The 11,475-nt window shown below is 35.7% G+C and overlaps 1 pseudogene; it reads left to right on the forward strand.

The window, feature by feature from the left end:
• Positions 1–3,591: 3,591 nt before the first annotated feature.
• LOC122341301 lies at positions 3,592–8,353 on the forward strand (annotated as a pseudogene).
• The last annotated feature ends 3,122 nt before the right edge of the window (positions 8,354–11,475 follow it).

Consider the following 11,475-nt stretch of genomic DNA (forward strand, 5'->3'; position numbering starts at 1 on the left):
GGCAAAAACAGTACTAACTAGACTAAAAACAGGACTAAGACTGGACAAACAAAAACTTGATCAAACTAGTAAACTAAGGTTCATCGTCAGGATGCTCCAACATCAAACAACGGACTGACAAAGGACAGAAAACAAGGAGATTAAGTAGGGAGGATAATTAACAGAAATGGTGTGCAGGAGTGTGAAACGATTAGGGTTAACAAGAGGGGAGGAGTTAACAGCAAAGCACATGGCAAGCTGTCAAAAGGCCATGTGCTCCAGGACAACAAAACACAAGACAAACACAACAGGCCACTGCCAACCCCTGACAAAAATGAAAGAAATGAACAAAGTGACTCATATTCATTTATTTTGCTGAACAAGACTCAAAGGTCTGAGTCTGAAAAATGATCTAACATGCATCATGTTCTTTAACATCACCTGAAAACAATGTTGCGCTGACTACAAGCCCCCTTGTGAAATAAGAAAGCCAAAATATTTAACATTTGCGGCATAGGATCCGTTAAATATGTCTGTAATTGTGGTGACATTTCCACACTCCCAAAACGTCATGCTGAATGTAACATACTGTGATTGGCTGACATGTCTGTCAAACGTTCTCATGGACAGACCTTGACTAAACAACGCTGCCATCGATTCCAGACCTTCAGCCATCAGTCTACAGACTACTTCAAAACTAACAAAGGAATATTGGGCTTCTTCACTGAAGTGAACAACTTATTGTATTATGTAGAATGTTATGAGAGAGACTGCACTGAGCAAGCATCACCTGCATCTCATACAGCAATCTTTCATCAGCCCAGTCTCATATTCACAATTAAACAACGTTTTGAAGACACAGATATCTATGTTGTAGGATGCTTTGAGCTGTTAAGAGGATTTCCCATGATAAAAACATGTTTGTTGTTTGCTCCTACAAGGTGTTGCTAAAAGTAAAATTGATGTTCTTGTTTACAATTTTAGTGTCATTGATTGGCCAGACTTAGCAGGTGCGGAGCACTCATACAATCAACCAATCAAGATCAAGTACAAAGCACAAAACTGTGTTCCTAGCCAGTCCTCTAAGTATATCCAGTGTCTTGGTGTGGTGTGGTGGGTGCTATCCAGACTGTTACTGTTCTGCCATGCTCTTCAACCAGCCAACCACAATGTTCCTAATCACCAGAGTACTAATCTGTCACACCTGCACATCGTCCTCATCACCACCATCATCAACCCCAGTTCCCTCAGTGTTTGGTCTCATTGCTACATGAGGTGGACTACTGCTGAAGATCCATTGAATCTAAGTCTATTGATATTTGCCTCTCGTCTTCTCCTCCAGTTCTCGGTTCCAGTCTGTGGTGTGTGCTCCCGGTCCTGATATAAGCTCCTGTCAAGACGAAAAGTCAAACCAAGCCATTGCCATTTCCAACTGAGCAAAGATTCTTTACTCACCTGTCATCAATCATCTTCATTCTGCCAACCTCATCTATGTCAGTAAACATCTTTACTATTTTACTTCTCTGTGTCCCAGTCTATTTTGTTACAGAAGATTTTAAGGGTTTATTGTCATGGATTAGCCAGGCTTCATTTTGCTAATTTCATCTGTCAATAAAAATCTTTACAATTTTACTTTACCTCTGTCTCTCAGTCCAGTTCATTACACGATAACCTGCAAAGATAAATTACTGCAAGATCTTCTCCGGGAAACTATCAGTTAAAGTTTTCACTTAACTGAAACTTCTCCAGCTTCAATCACAGCTGCTCAGTGTTGTAATTAAGCTAACATCTTTTCTTACCTGTTGTCTGAAGCCCTTTTGTTACATTCAGTCTCTCTTTAAATAAAAGCATTTTATATTTTGAAGACTACTCAAAATGACAATTTCTTGTGTTTGTAGACCGCAATGAATTAATGAATGTATGATAATTATGTAAAAGCTAAATGTCTCAGAGTTTTAATTATTAGTAGGGGCAGATGAATGAAAGGTTTAGCCTAAAAATGGTTTCACGTTTTAATATCAGTGTATTTTGAATAGCAACAAACATTAGACAAGGCAAGGCAAGTTTATTTATATAGCACATTTCATACACCGTAGTAATTCAAAGTGCTTTACAAGAGAGAAATAAAATAATTACAAGATTTAAATAACAATAAAAGAAATTAAAATAAAATAAAAACACTGATTTAAGATAAATTGAATTTAAAGCAAAAGAGATTGATTTAAAACAGTTTAAAATAAAAGAAGCAAACAGTTCGGACTCAGCACAGTGCTCATTCTGTAAATGCACAACTAAACAGATGAGTTTTGAGTCTGGATTTAAAAGTGACTAATGTTTCAGCACATCTGATCTCTTCAGGAAGCTGGTTCCAGATGCGAGCAGCATAATAACTAAAAGCAGATTCTCCTTGTTTGGTGTGAACCTTTGGTATTTCTAACTGACTTGATCCTAGTGATCTGAGTGGTCTGTTAGGTGTATAAATAGTGATCATATCTGCAATGTATTTAGGTCCTAGTCCATTGAGTGATTTATAAATGAGTAAAAGTGCTTTAAAATCAATTCTAAATGTCACTGGAAGCCAGTGTAAGGACCTGAGGACTGGTGTGATGTGCTCTGATTTTCTGGTTCGAGTCAGGATCCTGCAGCAACGTTCTGGATGAGCTGCAGCTGTCTGATGGTCTTTTTAGTGCATTAGTGCTATATCTTTTGTTCAAATCCAGTTTCTGACATACTAGAAAGGCAGGCAAGTTTTTACTAAATCCATTTAAAAGGAAGGTAGAATAAGAAATGACTTTGAATTTGAAGTTTGATGAAGTTTGGGTTTTTGGTTAGTAACTCATAGGCACCAGTCACTGTGATGTCTACTTTGACTACTGGGGGAAAGGAACCAAAGTCACCGTTACCTCAGGTAAGATGTTGTTGCTATTTACTGTTATTCCATTTTTATACAATTTTGAAGATCAGGTAAGTGGTCTTGCCACGGAATAATAATATTCATAATTTTTGACCGAGCTAATAGTGGAAAGGTCGTCGGTAATCGTAAACTATATCGAATAAAACCTAAAGAACGTGCGCACTAAAACTCTCAAAAATAGTCGCTTTGATTAATCTAGGTCTATATGGCGAAACCTAAATGTACTATTAGGGTCATATTATGGCTCTTATCGATGACTGTAACGTAAATTATTGTTTAGTTAAAGCCAAACTACAAGAAGAAAGAACAAAAAACGTGTAGTAGAAGAATATTTTTAGTCCACTTGTTTTAAAATGCAAAGAAAAAAAACCATCACGAACAATGTTGCATTTAATCATAAAACAAAAAGGACTGTAGCTGGGTTTGCTGATATTTTAAAAATCGTTAGTTTTTGTGCATTGAAGAAATTAAAAATATCACTGTGACTACGCTGCCTTTGACTACTGGGGGAAAGGCACCTCGGTCACAGTCACATCTGGTAAGAAATATTTAATATTTCATAATATAGAATATAGAATAATAGGAAAAATATACAGACCGCTTGTCCGTTTTGCAAGAATGAATTATAATAAAAATGATAAATAGTCGATTTTGTGGCGTAGGATAATAAATAAAAATGACCCGTAATACGATTTTGTACAATATCTGTGGGTGAAACTGTCATTGTGACGATGCTTTTGACTACTGGGGGAAAGGAACCATGGTCACTGTCACATCAGGTAAGAAAAACACTTTAAACTAAATCTGATATAAGTGCAAACAATTGTGACAGATCGGCTAAGTTGTCAGAAAGTTTTTTATATTTAATCAACATTTAAATGGTTATTTACTCTACGATTAGGGCCAATAAAGTCGGGGTATGTTTCTGAGTTTTGCTAGAAACACAAAGATTCGCATTAATTATGAATAACTGCATTTTACATAATTTGATGCGTCCACGTATTCGGATAAAACAACAAATCAGACACGTGGCATTTAATCCTAAGCATTTGTGAAAAACATTTCTGTACTGCGCTGTAGCATTAAAATAATATTGTGTACCTGGGCTTTCGACTACTGGGGAAGCGGCACCAAGGTCACCGTAACAAACAGTAAGATCACTTTATTAAATGTAAGGACAGTTGTATCGTAAAATAAGACAAAATGTCACATGTATATGTCATTTTATTTGCAGTATTTACAGTCTTAAGAGTTCTTTTGATTGTTGTCAAATGATTATTTCATTAGAAAATGTTAAAGATAAGGGCTACATCATTTTACAATGTTTTGTTGTGCTAGAAAACTAACAAAAACCAAGTAGTGTTAAAATGTGAATATTAGAAGCTGAAAACAGCGAAATGTGACTAAATAGTAACCAGACTGCAACGTGTTTCATGCGTTTTAACTTTTTGCACTGCTATGGCGATTCCTGATTATATTTTACAATAATAAACGTCCGCTATTACTAAGAAAAAACAATTTCATAATTCAAATTCAAATCTAAACAAGCAAAACACCGACGTAGGTCCATACCAGCCGATATTTAAGCTAATGAATAATTACAAATAATTATTCATTTTCAAATTATTACAAAGTTCATTGTGTTACAATAATGTAAGGTTACCGTCTGCTCGTTTGGGTCACGCTTTATTTTAATAGTGAAAATTGGTTCCTGTATTAAAGTGTTAGGCTATATGTTTGTTTTAACTTACACGTGTCATTTATAGGTTATGTGTAAGGATTCGTTTTAAAACAACTGCAAAGCAGCCTAATCGATGCAGTCGCATTTTCCAGTAATAGGCTACATTTGTTTAAATGAACAGGCTAACGCTTTATTTATTAGCATATAGCGTCGACGAAAAATAAATAGTTTCACTTAATTCTCAAGATTTTGTGTTTTATTGGCTCGTCAGAATACTTTTATTGGGTCAGTCGAGCATCCTGCGTCTAAAACTGTAAAATAGGTTTTGCTAGACCGGGAAAAAAAGTTCAGTCAATATTTAGAATTGACGTCAAGTACGTGCTAAGCCTAGCCCTAGCTTGTGTGCGGCACAAGATTTAATAGGATCTGCAAAGTTACCAGCCGCGGGAGTCTTCCACAGGCTCCTCAGTTACGTCTTCTTGCGTAAAAATAGTAAATCGCACCGTTTTGTTTTATTTGACGTTTATGTAAAATTTTATAATCGATTTATTTCAGATTTATTCGTGTGATTATTTTATCGATGTATCCTTCCACTCATTCATTTGACATGCAGCCTAGTCTAATAGGTCATGTGTAAGTAGGTCTACCTACTGAAAGACTGAATGAATTTATGCAAGTGAGCTCATTGTAGGCATATAGATTTAGTCTGAGAACGATGCACTGTCTCCACAGCTCAACCGTCTCCGCCAAAGTCGATCTTCGCCATGTCCCAGTGCTCTCCTGATTCAGACGGGTTTATCACCATCGGCTGCATGGCGAGTGGTTTCTCACCCGCGGACTCTCTTTCTTTCAAATGGACGGATTTTGATAAGAAATCGTTGAGTGATGTCGTGCAGTATCCGGCGTTCGGGAGAGACGGAGACTATACCAAAATCAGCCATCTGCGCGTGAGAAAAAGCGATTGGGATCCCAAAAAACCTTACCAATGCGAAGCGTCAAATTCTCAAGGCGCGAAAGCATCTTCTCTTGCTCCAAAAAGGTAAGTTACATTTAATTTGTTATTATTATTTTTATTTCTTCTTTCCATATAAAGTAAATAATAACAACAACAACAATAACAGCTAATAACAATAACAACATTTAACACTCTCCTCTCTCCTTTTTCTTTTATGTTTTACCTCACCATCAGCCCCATCTTCGGCCCCACCATCAGACCCATCATCAGCCCCACCACCGGCCCCACCACCGGCCCCACCATCAGACCCATCATCAGCCCCAATTACACTCACACTGAAACCACCAGTTCCGACAGACATATTTATAAATGATAAAGTTGTCCTGGAAGCTGAAGCCGTTTTTTTCTGGAGATATAGCAGATATGTCATGTGCAGTGAATGTTGAGAAACAAAAAGTTGTTTCTACTTACAGTTCATCGTCTACAAGAAAATACAATGTCACTGTTGATACAGATAAATGGTTTAAGGGTGAGAAAGTCACTTGCACCATCCGTGACAAAAATAATAAAGAAACCAAGAAGGAGATCAGTTTTAATAAAGGAGGTAAGTGAATGTAAAATATTATTATGTGCAGTTATAAAATCTAAAAGGTTGTAAATATTTTTTTTGCCTGCAAGACCTTTCAAAATGCTTTCGTCTCGATTCACTATTGCTGTGTAATATTATGCAATTTTCTGTTTGTTTAATAAACCTTTATCCCTTTCTTCCAATTCAGATGGAACACCCAGTATTTACGTTTACAACCCTGATCCTACTGACACAGATCATGTCTCTCATGTGTGTGAGGTCACCAGCCCTAAACTTGGTGATGTCTATATCATGTGGAAACTGGGGGATAAGCTTCACGGAGAGGGCACAACCAGTGCTCCCATCAAGAAAAAGGGCTCCATTTCTGTCCTCAGCATCCTAACAATAACACCAGATGAGTATAAGAGCATCAACGCCACCGTTACCTGTGCAGTCATTCACGGCAGAATGAACAATAGAGGACTTCTATTACAAAAGGCATCAAGCAAAAGTAAAGGGCAAGAATTATCATGTGACTAATGTTCAAGCTCTTTATTTGTTCTTACGTGTTTCATTGCTTTTGTCCTGTTGCTCACTTATTATGTTGATTATGTATCTTTGTGTGTTGTTTTTCGTGCATATGTTTGTCTGGACGTCTGTATCACTTTACTGCATGGGTCAAACATCAAAGTCAGATTACACTCAGTACTGTTTGTTTAATTTGATATTTACTTACATGTGCATGCAAGTCATTATTGCCAGAACATTATCATATAACTTGTTCGTGTTTTGTTATGTGCCTACTGTATTGCTGTTAGTCTTATCTTTCCTCTTTAATATAACATGGCATTTTGTGTTGTTTTACGAGCAATAAATATTTGTGTTTGCATGATTTAGTCCAGCTTTCATGTGGTTTTCCTAATCAGAAACTTTCTGTGCTTCACTTTCTGCTCCTGTTTTTTTCTTCTTCTTCCGTTTTTGTCTTTTTTTGTCTCTGTCTCTAGTAAAGACATTTATTTAATTCTAAAGGTAAATATCAAGGTCAGGTGGAATTATTGAGCTTTTAATCAATAAAACATGCATATGTTATATAGGATATGTTTTTATGTGCACTTGGATTAGTATGTCAGTATTCAATGCCAAGTTAAAAAAATAGTATAGTACTTGCTAAGCATACCATAAATGTAATAATATACCTTTATATACTTTATAAACTGTATGTTCAAGAGCACCCACAGTGTCTAAAAGACAGGACTATAATATAGTGTATGTTTGTCTCTTCAGTGAATACTTTAGGTGTCTATGTATGTAGGACATAAAGCTATTATGTGCTCAGGTGTTTATATATCACTAAATAATACTGGACTTTAAATTCAGGATGCTTGATTTACGTTCTCAAATATGTGTCATGGGATGTACTTACTATACATATGTGTTTTCAGAGGAACCACCTGAGCCAGAGAACGGCTTTGCTCTGGACTGCAATAAAGATGTTCTTGATGAGGATGAGTTCAGAAGTCTCTGGTCCACTGCCACTTCATTCATCTTCCTCTTCCTCTTTTCTCTGACCTACAGCGCTGTACTCAGCTTCTTCAAGGTAATACAAATATTAAACAAGCACTCTTTTACTTGACTGTATTATGCGTATTGTTGCAGTTATAAACATGCTTCAATTTAGATTGTATTGTATCTTTAATATGTTTTAACTATAGATGCATTTCTTCCCAGGTGAAGCAGTGATTATTTTTTAAAAGAACTTGTGAAGACTTCAAGGTTTCCTATTTTTTGTGACTTTATTTAAATGTCAGTCTAAATGTATTTTTTTCAATCAAAAATGGAAATAGCCATGTCTCTATAGCTATCTCTCTTACTCTGTATGTTCCTGTCTTTCTGTAAGTTTGTTTGATAAACTTATAGACTCATTAAGATGCTAAAACTACATATTTTACATATTTTACACATTCCTGAAGACACTGACAAATATGTACTCACTCATCATCAATAAAGATGTCTTTGTCAAATCATGTAGATTTAATTTCTTCAAATATTATATCAGCCTCTTACTACAAAGAATATTAACTTGCATTTTCATGTTACTATCATATTTGAGGTGCAATGTCAGGACATATAAAACTGAGAATATGAGCTGACATATAGTCATGACCTCAGTCTTGATGTGTTTGCTGCTTATCTAAAAGCATGAGGGCAAAAATCTGTATATTTTAGAAGAATTGCCTAATTAAAAAGATGAATAAAGTAAAGCTTGAGTGTGTCATATCTCCATCAGATCATAAAAATCTGTATTTTTATAAATTATTTTTTTCTGTTTGTTTTAAATTAATTACACGTTCCTAGAAAAGCTGGAGTACTTCCTCAATCTGTTAACCATCGCATTTCAGTTTTTTTTCGGTTGATGTATTTAAATATTTAATCTCTGGGGATCCACTAGCTCAGATGCGCAACTCACATTCAACAGCTGCAACTTGTTGAGCACTCCAGGACATTTCTTTTTAAAATAATAGTTAACTGTTATTAAACTGAACAAGCCATGTGCAAACTAGCTTGATGAATTACAGACAGTTCAAAACAAATTGCCATGCTGTGTAATGTATACTATTTATTTAAACATTGTTCAATCTGTAGTCTGATTTACTGTAACAACATCCTTATGCTCATTAACACAGTCAAAATCCACTTTCGTTACAAGCCAAACTCAAATTTTCTTAAAAACTTATTTAGTTACATTTTGTGGTCTATCTAAAATGATGCTGCTTATAATGTGCTAATATTTTAGCAATAAAACAATTATTTCAATATCTATATATTTGAAAGTCATTTTGCATTGCTGGTATATGAAAATATGTTGGGCGTGTGTTTCATTTGACTAAGTACACTCTAAGGAATTTTCAGAATGTCAAAATTAGATCTATTTGAGATCATCTGTGTATTCAGGTCTCTCTTTCTTCCTCTTTTTTTCTCACACCTGCTGAAGTGAAACTGTATTTATGTTAATGACTAACAATTCTTAGAAAGGTTAAAATGATCTGTATGTCCAGCCGGCTGGCACCATAGCACTAAACACTGATTGTAAGTCTAAACTTCATAAAAACTAAAGATTCTTCAAATCTAATCGGCTAATCACAATTTCGTTTCAGGGTCAACAAAGATTAAGTTACATGTCAAACTCAGCAAAATCAGGTTCTGCATAAGTGCGTATCACTGCAGTTTCCAAAAGAAATTAATTTCTTTTTATACTAATTTACAGAGTTTCAATTAATAAAGCATAGTTCTTCAATTACTTCAAAACAACATTAATATGCAGGAGGATTTGATAAACAATGCTTTAGAGCAAATTAACACCTGGTTACTTTTTGTATATGATGTTCACCCATTCATTTATTTGGAAAGTTCATGCAAGCAAAACAGATACTGAAGAACAGAGCTCAGTTTAAGTATTCAGAACAAACAAGGGACTCATGAACAACAGTCATAAAAAAACTAAACAAAAAACCCCAGATCATCCAGGTTAACAAACACAGTATTAACATACTAAAATAGGCTATCTGGCCTGCCTTTCAGATGAATTTGCATTAGTTGTGTTCGGAACAATTATACTTTAGTGTTGTACTATGATCCCCCTGGGGCAACTTCTGTTATTTACTGTAAATGTTCAGACGTTTTTCAGAATTTAATCATGGTTGACATGGTGGTCCAGAACAACAAAACCAGCCACAAAAGAAGAGGCTTGTTGAGATAGGAGCTTATCAAACATGGATTCAAAAATCGCACACATTTTTCTCCTACGATGCAAGTGCAGCCAATGTGTTGTGCAGATAGAATATACTGAAATTCTCTTCCAGATGTAAATGGAAGGTAAGATCTAGGATAGATTCCGGATAATTCAATCATTTGTTTATGCTACATTGTGGACCAAATGTTCCCACCAAAAGTAGTCAAACCTGACATTTTTATATTGTTGGGGCCTGTCTGTAGTCACCATGAGGGGGTTTAAAGTTAGGGTTGGGTAAGGGAGATATACACAATATATAAAACTATTTCTTTTTTTACAGATGCAGGCCGTATAATTAGAAGTGTTTCAGGCACAAAGAGCCCCAACAACATATTGCGTGCTGTACATGCTCTTATTTTTCATGTTCATAGCCAAGATTTCTAAAAATCCTTTCTTTGTATTGGCCTTAGGTAATGTTTTAATTTTCTGAGATACTGAATTTGGGGTTTTAATTAGTTGTCAGTTATAGTTATCTAAATTAAAATAAATAAACATTTGAAATATATCAGTCTATGGGTAATGAATTAATATAATATACAAGTTTCATCTTTTGAATGGAATTATTGAAATAAATTAACTTTTTGATGATATTCTAATTATATGACCAGCACCTGTATATCACAATGACATTGCAATGTGTGCTTTTGTTTTGTTGTTGTTGTCAGTAAAAGTGAGAAAAGACTGAGAATTGTAAGGCCCTTGCGCCCTTCAGTGGTGACAAGTTACATTAATGTTTGACAGTCGTCAAGTAAAGCCAACGACATTTACATTTTATGACCCATGTGAGATTTAACAGTATACAATTCATTTTGCATGTAGATTTAATTAATTTACCCTTACCCAGACATACTATCTACTATAAACCAAAGTTCCTGCAGAGTTCAGCTCCTGTCTGCTTCCATGTAACCATCCAGACCCTGCTATAGCCTATAGTGAGTCAACAGGGAAGATAAGTCCCCAAAATGAACAGCATTATAGATTTGATCACAGGAATAAATTATAAAGATATTTCAGTATTCAATATTTTGAATCAAAAGCCGACTTGGTGTGCAGGAGATATGCATATACATACATTACCAGTCATATATATACATACACTCACTGGCCACTTTATTAGTTACACCTGTCCAACTGCACGTTAACGCAAATTTCTAATCAGCCAATCACATGGCAGCAACTCAATGCATTTAGGCATGTAGACATGGGCAAGACGATTCAAACCGAGCATCAAAAATGGGGGAAAAAGGTGATTTAAGTGACTTTGAACGTGGCATGGTTGTTGGTGACAGACGGGATTTTCACACACATTTTGCCACAGCCTACCTAAGTATTGTTGCTGACCATGTCCATCCCTTTATGACCACAGTGCACCCATCTTCTGATGGCTACTTCCAGCAGGATAACGCACCATGTCATAAAGTGTGAATCAACTCAGACTGGTTTCTTGAACATGACAATGAGTTCACTGTACTCAAATGGCCTCTACGGTCACCAGATCTCAATCCAATAGAGCACCTTTGGGATGTGGTGGAACGGGAGAATCGCATCATTGATGTGCAGCCGACAAATCTGCAGCAACTGCGTGATG

This window comes from Puntigrus tetrazona, chromosome 3, assembly GCF_018831695.1.
Source record: "Puntigrus tetrazona isolate hp1 chromosome 3, ASM1883169v1, whole genome shotgun sequence".
NCBI lineage: Eukaryota > Metazoa > Chordata > Actinopteri > Cypriniformes > Cyprinidae > Puntigrus > Puntigrus tetrazona.